The 18,185-nt window shown below is 31.7% G+C and overlaps 1 protein-coding gene across 3 annotated transcripts in view; it reads right to left on the reverse strand.

Annotated features, from left to right (window-relative positions):
• Positions 1 to 17,336, reverse strand: part of LOC126833735 (dual oxidase maturation factor 1) — a 34,400-nt gene extending 17,064 nt beyond the window's left edge. For 2 of the 3 annotated variants that reach the window (XM_050565239.1, XM_050565242.1), the window contains exon 1: positions 3,167 to 3,505. The gene's annotated coding sequence lies outside the window, so the exon portion shown is untranslated. Of the gene's footprint in view, positions 1 to 3,166; positions 3,506 to 17,062 lie in introns of those variants that run through there. The other variant, XM_050565241.1, reaches the window with a different exon arrangement.
• Between the last annotated feature and the right edge of the window lie 849 nt (positions 17,337 to 18,185).

Consider the following 18,185-nt stretch of genomic DNA (forward strand, 5'->3'; position numbering starts at 1 on the left):
AGCTAATGCCTATACAAATTAATATTATATCCAAGATCGCGTGTCAGTCGAGACTTTGAAGTTACCTACTTCAAAATGATAATAATATTGTGTCGCAATATTAATACTACATGTATATATATAAGCCCGACTGGGCAAATAGATATATTTATAAGAACTTATTTAACTAAGGATAGGCAAAATTATTTTTATTTTTTTTTAGTAATTTTTTAGATAAAGTTAAATTAAATGTTTGGCACTAAGTTGGCTACTGAGTCTTATTTAAGTCAAAAGTTCATGTAATAACTTAACGAATAAACTCAAGTTTGATTTGAAGTTGTTTTTTATTTTTATTGGATAGTTTACAATTGTTTGTTTGGGAGCTAAAACGCGGATTTTAGACAGAGTAAGTAACTATTATACCAAGTTGAATTAATTGAATTATTGAACTTCCCTTTAACTAATTATGGGCGCGTTAATATCCAGCCTTTTTTATTAAGTTGGTTGCGTACGATCTATACTTAGGTATAAAAGCACTTATAACCAATTAACACATAACACTTATAACCAATTTTTATTTGACAAAAATATACGAATAGTGCCAAACAACTGAATACCTTAAACGCAAAATTGAGTTTAATTAAGTTGCGTTATATGTACGTTCTACGTAGTAACTATAAAAGCATTGTACGTTTTTTTTTTTTATAATAACCTGAATTAAAATAGATAATATTTGTACAATTATAAGCCAGCATGCGCATGCTTATATGAATTTGCATTAGATTTCTCCAATCATTGTAATAACGTAACTAGCCGTACATAATAATTATTATACAACAATAATTATTACTATCAAGTCATGTATAATAATATGACGAAATGCATCTCCTGTCGGTATAAAAAAATGTTGCGTTTGAAAAAGCTTTTAAGTTTAAATTGCACTCATAATTATGTACAATATGTTTTCTTTTTTCGAATATTATTTTTTCACTCAAAATTGTTAAATATATTAAACAATTTCAAATTGCTAACTCGATATATTTTATTTGAACGTACGCTATGTATGTACTTAGGTTTTTAAGATTGTTAGTTCAGAAATAACGTCGTCTCCGTTAAGATGATAATACGATATAGATAAAATCCAAGATCCATAGAATACATTTAGAATGTTTGTAATTAATCTGTCGCGATTGTTCATTGCTCTAGATTTCACCTATATTATTATTTCATTATTTAAATAAACCATATCTATTTTTAACTCATATCTTTACATATCCGCAGGGCGTTAATTAATATAGATTTTTAAATGACAACCTGTTTGTGTATTTTTTTCATTAAAATGAGAATGTTAATTGGCGGGTAACCAGCAGTGTTGAATAATGATTTTCAAATGAATTCAGAGTGTCCTTAACTAGGGCAGAAGTCAAAGCGCAGACGAACAGTACATACCAGTCGATAATGATATAATATTATTAGAATACATATCTCTCACACCACGCAAGTTTTAAGCACTGATGAATCTCAAAAAATAATTATCCATTGTTTATTTTATTGTTTTATAAAACATTTCAGTTTTATAACAAGTCATTAATATCGTCTAATAAAGGTTTTGGTTGGTTTGACTTTTCTAAGAGAACTTTTTAGGCTTAAAAAAAAAATCTGGTTTGATAATAATAATAACAAATATATTATTTTATATTATGAATGACTGTAATAACCCATGCCTTTTAAATGCAATAAATTATATTTATAATAATTATTCTATACTTCATAGTGGAGCGAAGCCGTTACTGTTTGTAACAAACGCATAGGTAATAATAATTATTACTCAGACTCTGATGGGTATAAGTTGTAACGTTGCATAATACCTAAAGGCGAGCCTTCGTCTTGTATCGATCGCTATAATAACATCACGCAACATGTTTTATGTTTAGAAAACAATGCAATTTTTATTTTATATAATTCAAACTTCAATTGGTATTTAATTTTTTACAGCGCTTATTGATTTAATATTTAAAATATCAATATTTCCTATTCAATACAAGCAACTAAAAGACGATAGATATGTCTAACTCTTGGACTATTATGGCAATTTAATGGTTTTAGAGAAATAAAGTATTAAAAATGGATGACTATTTTTCCAGTTAAGGACTGAAACAACGAAGACCGAAGTTGATTGTTTTTAAGATTTATAATAATTGTTTAATAACAATGTTATGCATAAAATGTTGAATTTATCGAGAGTACTATCTACCTTAACTCCAGCAACATTTGCAGGAAAGTCAGTGAAGGATATTCCTAGGTTTTCTTTTTCAACTTTCTTAGTTATCTATTATAGGCTGACATTTTTTTAAATCGTCTATTTTCAATGTACTCTTCACTAATGTAAACAATATACATAAAACGGTTTGAAAATCAAAGTTAAAACAAAAGTTGTAAAACAAATCAACATTTTTAAACCTCTGGTACTCAGACCAATTTAAATTTTGACATTTAAAATATTTGTAAACGGCTTAGATAAATTTTTCATTTTTTTACGATCAATCACTTAGTCAGGCCAACAAACAGTCTGTATTATTCAAAATGGGGCTTAAATTTAACAATACAATTGTATATGTTATACTTTAAACTTTTATTTTACAAAATATAAAATATGTCTGTAAAAAATGTCGATTTGTTTAACAACTTTTGTTTTAAAAAAGTTTTATGTATATTTTTTACACTAGTGAAGAGTACATTGAGTAAAAACTTATATGTATACACAAATTGTCTATAAAACTTAAACTTTTATGTAAAAGTATTTAAATCACCGATAATATGTAGTTTTTTGAACGAGTTCGATAACTGAGCTTTCAAACCCTGTTCAAATACATAACCGTTTTAAACGTGTATTTGTATGATTTGTTTGTTATTATTGCAGGTATCTTGATGTTGTATGTTGATTAAGTAGGCGGCAAAACCCACACGTATACATACATATTTAATATAATTCATTTTATTTATGTTGTTATTTTATTAACATTTACATTGCGTATAAATCATTATTATTACAGTAAAAAAATGTGCTCATGTATGTGCCACGTTGGGAATAAACGATGTAAACGTTGGGAACCTTCGATTATGAGGCAACCAGCATTTTTTTTTTTTTAATATTCTATTCAAGTTGTTTTGTATTATATTAATTTACCTGGGAGTTATACTGTAGTAGGCGTGTAAGCGAGTAAGCAGTTCCGGTTAGGTTGACCGAACGAAAATCGTAGTTTTCGGTGAAAATAATTGTTTTAAACGGACTTATTATAATAAATAATTTTTTCAGTTTTTCTCGTTCACTTCACATAACAAACGGTAACTATCATCACACTGTATAGGCGTAACGTTACAACGATAACGTTGTTGTATTATAATATAATATTTTAACCGGCGACAGCTGTTGGCGCGCGGTTTGCATGATTGACGGTCGGCAAACGGTGCACGTGCGATGATCGGATCCCGAGCGGACACTGAAGAGACTGTCGGTCGCACACAGACGGTTTGCTGTGTGATAAAAAAATATATACACATATATATATAAAAAAATAATAATAATCGTCGAAACAATAAGGCGGCTGTGGATATCGAGGAAAACGTACACGCCGAGTGCATCTGGTAGAGGGGACGAGCGGGGCCGGCAAGGTCGCCGCCGCCGCCGACGACGACGACGGCGTTGGCCTCTAGTTATTATTATTATTATATTATTATAAAACGGCAAGATACATAATATTTTATATAACAAACATGTACACGGTGTTTTTTTCTACTTCCATTGGTTTCTACACCGGGCGCAACTGGTTTACTTCCGAACTTTCAACGGTCATTGCCGCGGGCGCGGTGTAGCCTAAAGGCAACGCAGAGGGTACTAGGGAAATAGGCGACCACAAGGACGACGGGCGAACGGTTTTGCACAAAGGACGCGCGAAATGCCCACAACAGGAAGTGTTGGATAAAAAAAAAATAGATAGAAAACAATAAAAAAACGATTGTCGATCACATTCCGTTGCGCTGTATTAATAACGACCCACAAGGTTTTTGTCGGGTCGACAAAACCACCGGAAAATGTCCCGAGCGTTTTTCGTGTAATCATTTCTGCTAACGAGACAATCTCCCCCTGGTGGTTGTTTTTTTAACCCCGAGGACACGATCGTTTTACCAGTGTACCAAACGGCAATTCGTTGTTTTTTTGTTGACAAAAGGAATTATAAATAATAATTGTTATTATTGTTACATTAACGCCTACACTTTTGCATATATTCGGTGGCAGTTAATTTTTTACACTCGAACCGACCACGGCTGTTAATGTTAACGACTAAATTTCCGGCTCACCTATTTACAAAAAAAAAAAAAATGTAATTTGTGTTAAAATTGTTAATTTGTTCAATGATCAATAATTATTTTTCAAGCCAAAATCATGTTGAGAAGGATGGATGGAGATGAGTTATAAGCCGACTTATAGAACTTTATTTAATTAAATTTTTTCAGTTAATTAATAACGTTCACATAAAAATTCTTATTATAACAGTTTTAAATAAAAATCAAAGTTGTACAGACAATATTTTACAAAAAAGCTTTTACTCGACTCGGCAGGGACCGATTTACTGGAGTAGCACATCAGTATAGTCAACCGACCACAAATCTTATCAGCCTTGAACCAAAAGTTGGCCGAATCCTCTTCTTTAAGAGGGCATATTATGATATGAAAACACATTTTTTCTTTAACGACAGACCCAAAAAGGTCTTTATTCCAAAAATTCAAAACACATTCTGATTATAATTCCACCCAAGTTACGGTCAAGTTAAAAAAAAAAATATATTTTGTATAAAGAAAACCTCTGTATTCGTGTAAAATGCACAAACTACATGTTATAATCTATTACATAAAATATAATTTTTATTGTACATATAATAGCTCCATTAGCTATCGATTATTGCCAGTTAAAGTGTTAACTGTACACCAGTCATGTGTTTTTTTCTGTTTTTCCGCTTCTTTGTAAACAGAAAGGAACACAAAGAAAATACACATCGCTATTTAAACATTATAAGAAACTATTAATTGTATTCATGCAGGTTATCAAAGACATCTCAAAGCCCCTAACTAACTATTGTAATCATTTTTATTTGCGTACAGTAGGCGAGGAGTTTCCCATTATTCACGGTGCAAAATATTATATATATAAAAAAAACACTTGTCTTTGGTTCCGTGCAACGTTAACACTAGCGCACTATTTAAATAATATTTTTATTGAAACTAAATCCGAGCATGCATTGAATGAATAGGTACAACTTAACAACTCACGAACGGTACAGACATAGAAAAAAACCCGACGTAATACAATGCCAACGTGGAAGTTTGGCCTTTCCCAATAATAATTGGCATATCAGATTATAGATGAATGTGTTGGTTCGAATGGGCTGTATATTGTTTGAATAACTTACTCGAACAAGTACCTAAATAAAACACACACACATAACAAGCTTTTTTTTTTTTGTTTGCTATTCCGGTGAAATTTTTTTTAGAAAAATTTCGTTAAACTTTGTAAATTATGAGTAATTTTTTTTGTTTCTGTCATTATCGTTTGAAATAAAATTAATTTTTTCATGGAAACACAATTTCCAACTGCTATTTTAAGGCCGAAAAGTGATGAAATATCAAGTGTGTATGTGTTCGCTGAGTCGGTGTACTTGTACATGGTGCTAACGAATTTTAGGCGAGCAACAAGGCCGTTTTTATTTCAACGTTTTGTGTGCACCTATATTATATTATATACTTAAGTGGCTACACTTAACAATCCAAGTACACGCGGAAAACGACAAGTATAAAAATATGATTCATAACAATTAGTTACATTATCTGAACCCACGCTGTTCAGTGTCCAAGAAGTGAATGTCTGTGAAAATATTATAGGAACCGGAAGAGACGACCGAGAGTTATTTATCTAATAATTTATCAGGAGCGATCAATTTATATGGGAAATGTAATTGACAAAAATATATATAAATATCCTTTAATACATACACTAACTGTATTCTAATGAGGTACAATAGTTTTAACCTAGTAGTACTAGTAATCATATTGGTTAGTTAATCTGAACACTTAGGAGTGGCTTTTAATCGCATTTTGAACCGTGTCAATGTGTCCTAACGCTAAGTCCTATTGGATTTTCCACGAGGTACCCAAATGGAAGTACCATGACTTTATGTCTTTTAAATTTGTTTTAGGCTATTATCAATTATTTGGTTTGAAACAACTAATACTTTGAAACTTTAGAAAAACCGTTAAAGTTAATTCTTAAATTTGATTTTCGATATAAATTATAATTAATTTGAAAATGATTAATTTTTCATAAAATTATACCGAAATATTAAGTACAATTAGTTTATCGATAATCAAAGTAATTCATTTAGTAACGCTAATTTTTGCAATCGGAAACTAGTTGTGGTAACTGCAATAATTATGAATTACTTCCTTATGTTTTTTTATCGTTTTAAATTCTACACTAACAGCAAGTAGGGGGGAAACTAGTTGATAATGTAAAGTCCGTGTAGCACACTAACCTAGTTTCGACCTATCTGGTTTTTTAATGAAATACCATGTAAATATAAGCTTCGAAAAAATAAATAATATTTGTTTTCCACGTACAAAATAAAATGAATGGGCTATTAACCTACGGGTGGGTACATAATCATGACATAACATATAATAATTATTGATAAATATAGAGATACTCTCTTAGCGTTACCAATATATATGTGAATAATTTATAAGAACAGTTGATTTTGAGAATGTAAAAATTAAAATCATAGTAAAATATTGTGATTTTGTTAATACAGATATTGTTTTTTTTTTTTATTTCAACAAATATTCTGTTTTGGTTTCTAGTCGATTTTGGGTCAAAAAACTAATAAATTATACTTTTAACAGCTGAAACTGGATAAATTTTACGAGGAGAATATCTCCCAATCTAGAAACAATCAGTTAAAAAAATAGAATATATAATTTGTAATATCTATTCTATAAAGATTAACTGTCCATATTATGGAAAAATCTGTTTTGTTTATACCATTCTTTTTAAAACCTATACACTAATATAAGCTATTAAACAGCTACACTTATAGTTATTTTTGACGACATTTAAAGTTTATTTCACCGTCTATAGATTTTCATTTTAGAAAGCCAATATTATTATACTCAAGTAAGTCTTACAAAATAACGACCGTCTCGAATTCTCTATGCTTCGTCACTAATGTCCTGTTTTTTTCCATGTATCTGAACTAACAATACGTTTCTAACTACAGAATCGCTTTCTTTATTTAACTATGGCCTATACAATCCAAAAAAAAAAAACTCTTACCAAAGGTACATTATAATTAATGTAAATATGGAAAAAGCCCTTTCTTATAATTATTAATAAAATCGAGAAAAATAATTTTAAAAAACTCTTGTCAAGTCGCGGGATCGGCATTTCACTTTATTAATTGTTAGAGAATTATTAAAAAAAAAGAAGCTAAACACTTAACATCTAATGTTCTTTCCGTCGAAATTTAAAAATAATTATTAAAAAATGTAATTTTAAATATGTTTATATTATGTTTCAACTTTCTATTTATGTACAATTTTTAGGTCTGTAGTAAATTAACTATATCAGATAAAGGTCTGAAAATCTTCACTGCACTTTAAGACTCTAAAAACAACAAAATTCATCTTTTATCATGAACTTTCATCATTTTTCAAAAATCCTTTTTGGCACAAAAAAGCTGAACGGTTTTTTATTTTCAGGAGTTAAAAAACTTTAAATAAAGCAGCAAAAATCCAAAGGGTGTAAATGACTTATTTTTACAGTAGTGCAAAGTTAAAATGTTTTTTTTTTTACGTGGGAGATGTTTAATAGTTTGTTTCATTTAAAACCGTAAATAAAACACACCAAAATAGGCTTCATTTGTAATTATTATGGTATAATGGAAAACTTAAATAAAAATAAATCATTATCAAACGTTTTATTGCAATTCTGTAGATAAGTTGTTTCTACATATCAGTAGTCGCCGCCATCCGATTAAGTTTTTGAGGAGATAGTTTTTAAATCTGAGGTTAGCCATCCTATAGCGACATAAAAAAAAACTATTGCATACAATGTATGAGATCCTATACTATTTAAGTTGACAGCATATTATTAGTCAATTGACGATTTTCAATAATCGTACAGAAAAATGTTTAATGATGACAAGTATTTACTGAATATATTATTACGGAATCTCTTTAAAATAATATACATAATTATTTGGAAAAAAATAAACTTGACAAATAGTAATTTTTTTTGTAAATAAACACATTTGCCGGTAACACGTATACAGTGTGTATAATATATTATAATACACACATCACGTTTCCACGTCTTATATGTACTAGTCATAGGTGTGTGTAGGTACCTGCTTGCCTGCCTGCCTGCCTACATTCGCATACCAGCGCGTGTAAACCGCTTTATAACCGCTGTAGAATATTATGTAGGAGTCTCTTATAAAGAGCATAATATTATTATTATATTTAGGTTGCCCAGATGTCATCGCAGTGTATAATAATAGGCTTAACAACGTTAAAACCTGTATTCAATTTTCAATAATGTTGTTTACTATTAAAGCGCGGTTAATAGAGGTAGTTTTTAATAATGTTATATCTCGCTCTAGACACTTCAAACGTTAAAAAAAAACAAGCCTGATAAAAAAAAAATCTTAATGTATTTTTAATGAAATAATATCATTATTATTATATATATATATGTTAATGGCAAAGAGGTAGGTACGGCGCCATCGGTCCGACTGTTAGGCGCACGGGCATGTTCGCACTTTCCCTTTAGCGCAGATATACACATACACTACAATATACAGGATGATCAATATTAAAGTGATCACTGATCCACTTGTATTCTCGGCAAATAATAGCAAATTTATTTTTGCCTCTGAACCTCATACGATAACGTGGATATTTTTAAAATTATTTAAACTGAAATTTTCGACCTGAAGACAATTAGTTTTTCCCATAACTTCTATCAGAGTTATCAGCTATTAAAAGTTTTGACTTAGGTTGTAATGTGGTATTTTTTTTTACTCAACCGCATTGACCCTTCCGTTTAACTCGTTAAAACGCGCTAATAACTAAAATAGAGTAATTAACGACCAGACAAAATTACTAAAAAAATATTCTTCATTTATAAAGTTACTGTTTAAGATGGACACAATTCTGGAAATGACGCATATTCTTTAACCTATTAAACATTTTTTTTAAATATTTAACCTTATACTATTTCCTCCTCAAAAAAATACCCCAATTCGGGGGTTACTAAAACCATTAACATAATATTTTTAATTTAAGATATGTCTAGTATAAATATTTGACTAGTAAAAATGTATTAGTGCACATTTGTAGATTCGAATTATTTAAGGACATAAATATTAATCCAAAATTTCTTTGATATTATAGAACAATTAAAGTATTTATGAATTCTTATTGAAAAGTTTGTGTTGTTAATACTTGATGATTTTACGCTAAAATAAGTATTTAAAATTATTTTACATTAATAAAAAAGATTTTTGTCATTTTAATTATCTTATCTTATTATTTGGTGTGTATGTTTGGTTTACTGATTCATTTATAATTACCTACTGCCCATCTCAGTTTAGAGTATAGCAAAACTATTGTAAATGTTAAATAAATGTTTAAAAAGGTGGCTCAGGGTATTTTGCACACTTGGCTCAGGGTATTTTGATATTAATATTATCTTTTGTTTAAAAAAGATTGTAAAAAGGAAATGTTTTAAAAGTATTTTTGAAAGCCGATTTAGGTTTTTTTTGGGGATAACGGAAGCCAAGCGGAGCGCGTGGCTAGTAAAACTACAAAATTGCGATAGTTATTAGTTGAACTAGTCGATCATCAGGTCTTTAGAAGTCGATCACCCTGTATAGATTGTGCATTTCAACAAATACCGACAGGCCGATGGTGTGTACAGCAGTTACAGCTATAAAGTGACCTGAAGCTATAGTGTCTACAGTGAGACTACTATTATGTATTAGCTGATATGCAAAGAACGGGCTAAGCGAATATTATGTGTATAAACGTTGCGCTGTTTAACTTGTATACCGCACGCCACCATTGTGCTGATAATAATTGTGAATTTATAATTGTGGCCAATTATCTTGTCGTCGCATGCAGACACAATAATATCTTACCATGGTCAAGCGCTATCTTTGCACAAGCATCTTCGCCGCGACGGTAATTATAGTAGGTATTATTATTATGTACGATTTTGTAACGGCCGCGGTGTTTTATGAACCGTGTCCAATGCGTTTTTCTTGTTCTCGTGTTAGTGTTTTTAAATGTTTATTATTATTATTATTTTATACTTGCTGTAATACTCGCTTTGCACAATATCCTACCTTCGACGATTCTCACGCATGCGTTAGGACCCGACAATTAGTCATGGGCAATTGATATATTGTTAATCGCAGTTTGGCTTAAGTTGCTGCCATCAATGACAAAATGTTGATTTTGTTTTTCACGTTTCCAAAACAGCAGGAACATCACAAGTAAATGTTTTCGACGCGGTTGTGGCGATCAGTCAAGTAAAATAAGAAAACAACGCATAGAGCTATTTAGACAGTAGAAAATAGATTAAATTTTTAAAAAACAAATATTAAACAACATTTTGTTAAACTATTATTCAAAATATAGTAAATGTCACCGTGTATGAGCTTTGACTGAGTTTAACGAGGGAACATTTCTTTGGGAAAAAATAAATTCAATTTTAAAAAGCCAGTACAGTGGGGTCGGGGCATAGTGGGGACGGAGAGGTCACAGGTCTACAGATTTTATTATAACTGAAAGTGATAAAAATCACTTTTAAATAAACGAATAAATTTTTGAGAAAATTGTATATGTTATAGTTCCATTTTAGATCTACCTTCGGTCTAATTTTCAGATCTAAATCTCTAAAACTTTCCTTGAAAAAGTGAAATAAAGAAAACAATTCTATTCCTTCTAAGGGAAAGGGTTCATGATTTGTTAATGTTTATCGATAGTACTATGTTTGAAAACAATTCATATAAATTTGTAACATTTTCGACTATTTTTAAAAAAGTTATAGAGCATCGTAATTTTAAGTTGAAAAATTTGTAAATTTTTTAGGTGTTTTTCTCGATTTTGATGGGGAGGGGTGACTTTTTTTAATTTTTGGCCCGTTATAGTACCTTCCAGGTATGATTTCTGATCTTTAGAGTTGCTACACGAAGAAATCGGTTCAGCGGTTTACGAGATATCGTGAGTCCAGACACAAAAATAAAAAATTAAAACACATCATTGTAAAAACAATACCTTCTCAGCTCCGCATCGAAGCTAAAAAATTCAATATTATAACGCAATTTTTTACAAAAAAAATACAGAATACGTTGCCAACATAACTTAGCCAAATGTAAATTCATACAAAATTGAAATCGGACCATCTTAAGTTGTCATATTTCTGTTAGGATTTTCGGTCTAAAGCGCCAAAAAAAAATAGACTGCTTTTAATCAACAGTTGTTAGGTATACACCTTAGTTTAAACGGTTTCTGGTGAATATTACAAAAATAATAATATTATTATCATTGTCATTGACCATCGGCCGTTGCGCCACAACGATTAGGGTCAACGTCGATCGTTGTCGGCGTGTGTGACGATTCGCGCATCGCCCTCGAGGGCACTACAATTATTACCGGCGAAAATATTCCAAGTATGAGATGATAGTGTGATACACCTACCGATGTACCGATGAAATTACCTTTTTGATAGTAAAAATATTATGTGTTAACAAAAGTATTACAATATTATATTAGTATTATTATTACCGACGTGCCGCACACCGAAACGCCACAATCGTTATCCTTCACGAATATCGCGTATGTTTGTAAAAAAAAAAAAATATATATATATATATACATGTTTATATGTATAAATAAATAAAAAATGCGGGTAAAAGATGAAAAACTATACACCGAAGAACGTCAAGGACAGCTACATATTTAGGTTCGTACCCAGGTACGATGGCGGCGCATCACTGGCGGACGGGTGAAGGCCTACTGACCCCTAGGACGCAATAAACACAGGTAATAATAATATAATTATTATAATTATGATTGTTAATAGAAATAACCGCGAGCGCACAATAAACAATTCGCAGCGCAATAACCGTTTAGATTTTCTTTTTGATTTATATGGCGAGTACTGGGAAAACAGCTGTTGTGTTGTGCACCACACAGGCACGCCCAAAGTGTTCTGGAACTTTTCCAAAAAAGTCCCACTTCAACGATTATTATAAATCAATTGTATTGTAATTCTAATATTGAAGTAGTAATGTAAAAACTACATAAGAACAAATACTTAAAAGTTCTAAAATAAAAGATAATAATATATAGTAACTTTTATTATAAAATGTTCTCAAGGAAATTTTTCATAATATAAAGACGTCTACCAATAGTTCTTAAATTCTTTAACTGGTTAAAAACCCGGGTTTACCACTCTGAGCGTCAAGGGGGTCCTCCGGCGATGAAGTGTTCCTTAGAATGTATTTAGTGTCGCAAGTGATATAAAGCCTATACGTGCATCAACAGTTAAAAACGATAAAAAGTCGGTCTATAGTCAGTTTAAAATAATTACTTATAGAGTTTATAGCACTAAAAAATTTAAGCGGAAGGAAAACTGTGGTTGAGTAGTGCGCTTAGATAATATTACATCTTACCTTACACTGCTGCCTACATTTTTAAACACTGGTAAGGCAAAGAGTAACTATTAAAAAACTGTTATTGACCGGTCAAATGTTCGGTAAGTTTTTGTAAAAAAGTTTAAGAAAATGTTGAACAAAATTGCGATTATTATCCCGGTAAACTGACTGCCGTGTGGCAACGGTGGTGATAATGAAGGTTAACACTTTTTGTTGATAAAAAAAAATACTTTATTACCCCGACGGATCGTTTGGGTGTATGAATAAAAAATATCAATACTGTGTAAACACGAGTACTGCAAATTACAGCGTGAGACGATAGAAATGATATGCAAAAATACTCACCGTTTAAATTGCGTTGACGTGACGACGTTCGAAAGTAATTGCATTTTATGTAACTCGCATACCCTCATTATAATAATATTAGTAAAATATAATAATATGGGCTAGATAATTGCAGGACAACGCGTTACGGGTACGACGGCGGTAAAGTGATTTCGGTTAAAAACACAAGTGATACCTTAGTCGGTTTTCAATTTTTTTTTTTTGTATAATATTATGATCCATGTACCATAATGTTATGTTTGTGTGTACATAGATAATATTATAATGTGTGCTGGTACCCGCAACGACAACAGCAACAACCGAGTTACGGGTAATAGATAAATATGAATTTATAATAAAATAATATTTGGTCGTCGAATGCGTTGTTGGCTAAACGCCGTGATTGGGATATGGTCGTCGTGTGAAATCTGTTGAAGAAAATACTATGTAGAAATATTTGTAAATGCTTGCATTTTTTTTGAGACTGTACAAGTGACAACATAGTAAAGTGCAAACGCACCGAGTTTGTTTGCTTTACCTCCTGTAGAGGCTCGACCTATAACGGGACGAAGAACCGTCTGTGTTATCGAGGAATATGATTTGTATAAATCATAACTAGAGAAACGTCAATCGCTTAACGTGATCAAAATGTCGTTAAATGTCGTTTCAAAAATCGAAAGTTGAACAATTGACTAGTTGGTGTAATCATCGATTTCGGCATCTTGCACTTGTTTTTATGAACGTCCAACAGATTGTATCAAACATATTCTTATTGAAAACCCGAAGTGAGGCCAGCCGTGATGCGCGTTGCACAAGTGAGATGAAAGGAAAAATAGAAGCAATTGAAATACCAATGCTGTAATGAATGTTTGCAGAGTCATGAGTGACTAAGTTAAAATGAAATATAAATGGGGGGACACAAAAAAGAAGTTGTAAAGATTCATGTAAATACCACGAAAACGAGAAAGACTGGAATAAGAAGGATTGGTAATATGTCGCAAGGAAGAATGTAAAACTAAGAAACAGTACATATATGTGTTATGAATAAAGACATGAAGGCACAAGTTTAGGGAACAATGGCTTTTACTCCATTTACCGGGAACAGGAGAAGAAAAAAAGATACATCCATAGGATAGAAGGAGAAAGAGATTGTTATAAATGTTGAAAGTAATGCAATAACAACAATTAATTCAGATGATAAGCTCCAAAACGACGTTTGGCACCATATTTTATCTCACAGCCAGAATGAATTATTGGTTCACTTTTTAATGAACAGGTGCCATCTTAATGTTTAAATTGTTCATCATAGTGTAGTCTCGAAGTGATTAGTCACAATACTTAAATCGATTGACAATAAACAGCTTATTCCGAAATTCTGTCAAAACGTTTTGCTCACTGATAAAAATATTTTTTTGCTTCATTCATTTTAATATTGCGAGTAATTAATTATTGAGTTTTCATTAAACGTTTCGAATTAACAAACGCTACGGATAAGTTTATCAAAAGTAATATTCCAAGTTTTAACACGTTTGATATTTTATGCTGTTATATTAAGTCAAAGCTTTATGAAATTTGGTTTTTATTTTTCGGTCGGACCATCTTAGAGTTTCTTTATATCGGTATAATATATTCTGCCGAAGGAACCGTTCTACATTCCGTATATATATATTACATATAATAATTACACGGTTAGATCAAAAGGAATGTAACGAGTGTATTATAATATAATATAATATTATTATATTGCAAACTGTTGCGTGACTCGACTAAGTACGCGTGAATCGTGAAGCACGCCATTCCGAACGGTTGCATAGACTGTGTGTATGTTACATTTTAATTTTATTTTTCTACAAGTACAGGCCATACGATGCGACAATGTAAGTTCCACCGCTAAGTCCGTCACGGACGAGAACCGGAGTAGAATAATCGTCCGGATATTGTTATGCAAATACTAAACTAATCAGCAGTTAATAATATAACCCGACCTCTCGTCTCTCGGTCGGTCAGTGCGGGTGGGTAATGTTAAGCCACAGCTGCCGGTACGCTAGGTAACCTAATAGAATACGTTGTACAATATTATGTATATATAATAATATTAACGCCTTGTAAAAAAAAAAAAGCATGAATTTCTACTTTGGCGCCGTTATGATAACGTTGCGCAACGGTTAAGAGGTAAAACGTGTTCGCTCGGGTTAGCTTAAAATTGATTTTACTAAAATAACATAAAATACCTAATGAACGGCATTACGTTACTACTACACTGCATCAGCAGTAGCCACGGGTCAAATAGTGATAACATCTTAAATTAGCTATATTTTGTAAAAACAAAAAAAACTGTGCAACTCGGGGAAAAAAATCAATTCTATCACGCGGGGCGGAGCATATCATCGAGATCATCAGAAATTATAATATTCGAAAGCGATGAAATCACTTAATTGATCACTCCGTATATATGAAAACAAATTATTAAATATCAACACAATTGACAACAAGATTGACTACAGATTTTTGAAAAACTTGGTAAAAGTAATGAAGCCACACTAGATACGCCTTCAGTATGTCATTTTTTAATTCATAAACTACACCTAAACAAGTAAAACAAAGTACGAGTTACTACCCCTTTTGGGGAACAGGATTAAAAATATTTCGTTGATATCATTTTTGACCTTACAAAGTATTATTCAAGTACGGTTTTTGGTTTAGAGATTTGTCACATGAAAAAAATCGGTCCAGTGGTTAAACAGTTATCCGTAGTATTCAGACAAAAGTTTTTTTTTTTTTTTTTAATATCAATAGCTTTGAAAATTGTAGAAGTTTGCAACAACGATGCTTAACATTGCTTAAAAACAATTTGTTTAAATATGTATTGACAAAGTATACTTTGTATTGATAAACAGGCTGTGTCTGATGGCGAACCGTAATCAAGGGCCGCACGCCAAATTTGTTAATGGTTGTAAATCAAAAGTAAATAAAATGTCAATTTTAAAAGAAATATTGAAAAGATAAATTTTACTATAAAAAAATGCTGTCTTGTCTTAATTCTCAATACAAACGATGTATTAATTAGCTTGCATTCGCAACATTTACATTTTAATTATTTCTCTACTTAACTAACTTGTTCTTCAAACTACGAGTTTGTTTCATTTCTATCTCTACTCGTTCTCTTCGCTAACCTTAAAGTTAAAGTATTCTTTTTTATACCTACATGTCATTACTCTTTAACGCCTCTTGTTTAAGCCCTGTAAGTTCATCCGATGCTTATGAAAACAAATATGGGCCTTATAAGCTGTTCTTCGATCAATTCCTACTCTCGTCGGGATTGATGAAACAATCGTCGGGATATAAATTATAAATACTTTGGGTGTTATTAGATTGGATTTTTCAATCAAGATCACTCCTTATTCAATGTGCAAAATCGGTAGACTACACTTAACAGCGGTCAATCAAATGGTTTTGCGTTCTACATAATCGACACGATTCAATTGCGGTTTAGTTGTTTATTTCACATAAGACTGTCCGTGGGAAAACGGTGTTAATGCCAGTGTGCAGTGTTATTGCGTCATGCACGACGTGTTCTCCTAGCTTTTATTATTATTATGCATTTTACTATTGAGGGGGGAGGGGGGTTGTTTTTTAGTTAACCCGATAATTGCATCTTTTGATAACTTCTGGGCTTTTGTACGTACATCCCGAATTAAGCCAGTTCCAATAGCGGCTACCACCTCAATTTGAGATAATTTTAAGGAAAAAATGTTATTACAAAACATTGTAACCTTGTTAGAAAGCAACACCACGGTTTTATTTCACAAGTACAGAGAGTGAGGTTTTGGAACAAAACTGCTCCGTCGGACGATTTAAACCCAAACTCATTTAGAATTTATTGAACATTTTTTTACTTAAGTGGCTTTCGGAACTGGCGGACGCGACTCAAATTTGTTTGCCGTCGACTTTGGCCAGCTATTAGGGTTAATGTGTAGGTACTCACGCGATATCGGACACGATTTCCGGCTATGGTCGCGTGACTTTGCTTAAGCCCAATTGTCTGCAAACGCGGCATCTGTTGCTGATGTCGCAGGACAACAACCCGACCGGGTTGTCTTGTCGGCGCATCGTCGGTGACACAAAATTTGTGTTCTGTAAAACTGCGCGAAATAAGTAATAATTGTAGAATGAATGAAAAAAAAAAACACTCAATCGCGCACTCGACGATTTTTTTTTCTCAACGCGGTTACCGGTTACCTGCCGGCTTGTGAATCACCGGGACACTGCGGCGGCGACAGACCGGGAAGTAAAGACGAATAGAACCTTCCACACTCTCTATCGGCCGGTGAAAGTGGTTGGCGTGCAGATGTTAAGTACGTAATTATTGCCCGTTGTAGCATAATATATTATAACGTCGTCGTGTACACCGTGTGTTTATGTTGTATTATATGTATGTACATTGTCTGATGATAGCCGGACACGAGTGCTCACAATCCGTCCGAAGTAGGTAATAATAATTATTATCGACTAAAACGAATAATCAAACAAATTATCGGTTAAATGTTTAAACGAAAATTTTAAAAAATACATTGTATTTCTTATTCGGTTTTGGCGAAGCGGAGAAATCGTCTTGAGAACACTCGTGATATCATCATTGTAATATTCCGCCGCAAAATTCAAAATATTTAGGTGCTTTGTGGTCAATTAATTCAAAATTAGCGCGATAAAACAATTTATTTTGTTATTACATCTTATTTCAGTCAAGTCTTGTAATTACCATACATATTGTCAAAAATACTAAACTATCTTCCCAATTCGGTATGCGTACTGCATATTAGCATTGTCAGGTTTATTAAGCACAAAACAATAATTTTCAAAAAACATATTTAAAGAAGATAATATATCTACCTATCAATTTTATGACATTTTAAAGACCAAGTTAAGACTTTAAAATGTAGTACATACTAAACAGTATGTATAGCTTTAAATGTTTGTAAAAAAAAATCATACTTCTTTATAAAAAGGCCAAACAAGTCACATCGGGTAAAAGTTAACTAATTTCTTGTTATTTTTCTTATATCTGTAATAAACTCAATTTATATAATTTGTAGAGATCACAAATAAAT

Source organism: Adelges cooleyi, unplaced genomic scaffold, assembly GCF_023614345.1.
Source record: "Adelges cooleyi isolate 19-005CV unplaced genomic scaffold, UGA_ACOO_1.1 ACOO_flye_CR_arks_rails_tigmint_CR_PRNA_2, whole genome shotgun sequence".
In the NCBI taxonomy this organism is placed as follows: domain Eukaryota; kingdom Metazoa; phylum Arthropoda; class Insecta; order Hemiptera; family Adelgidae; genus Adelges; species Adelges cooleyi.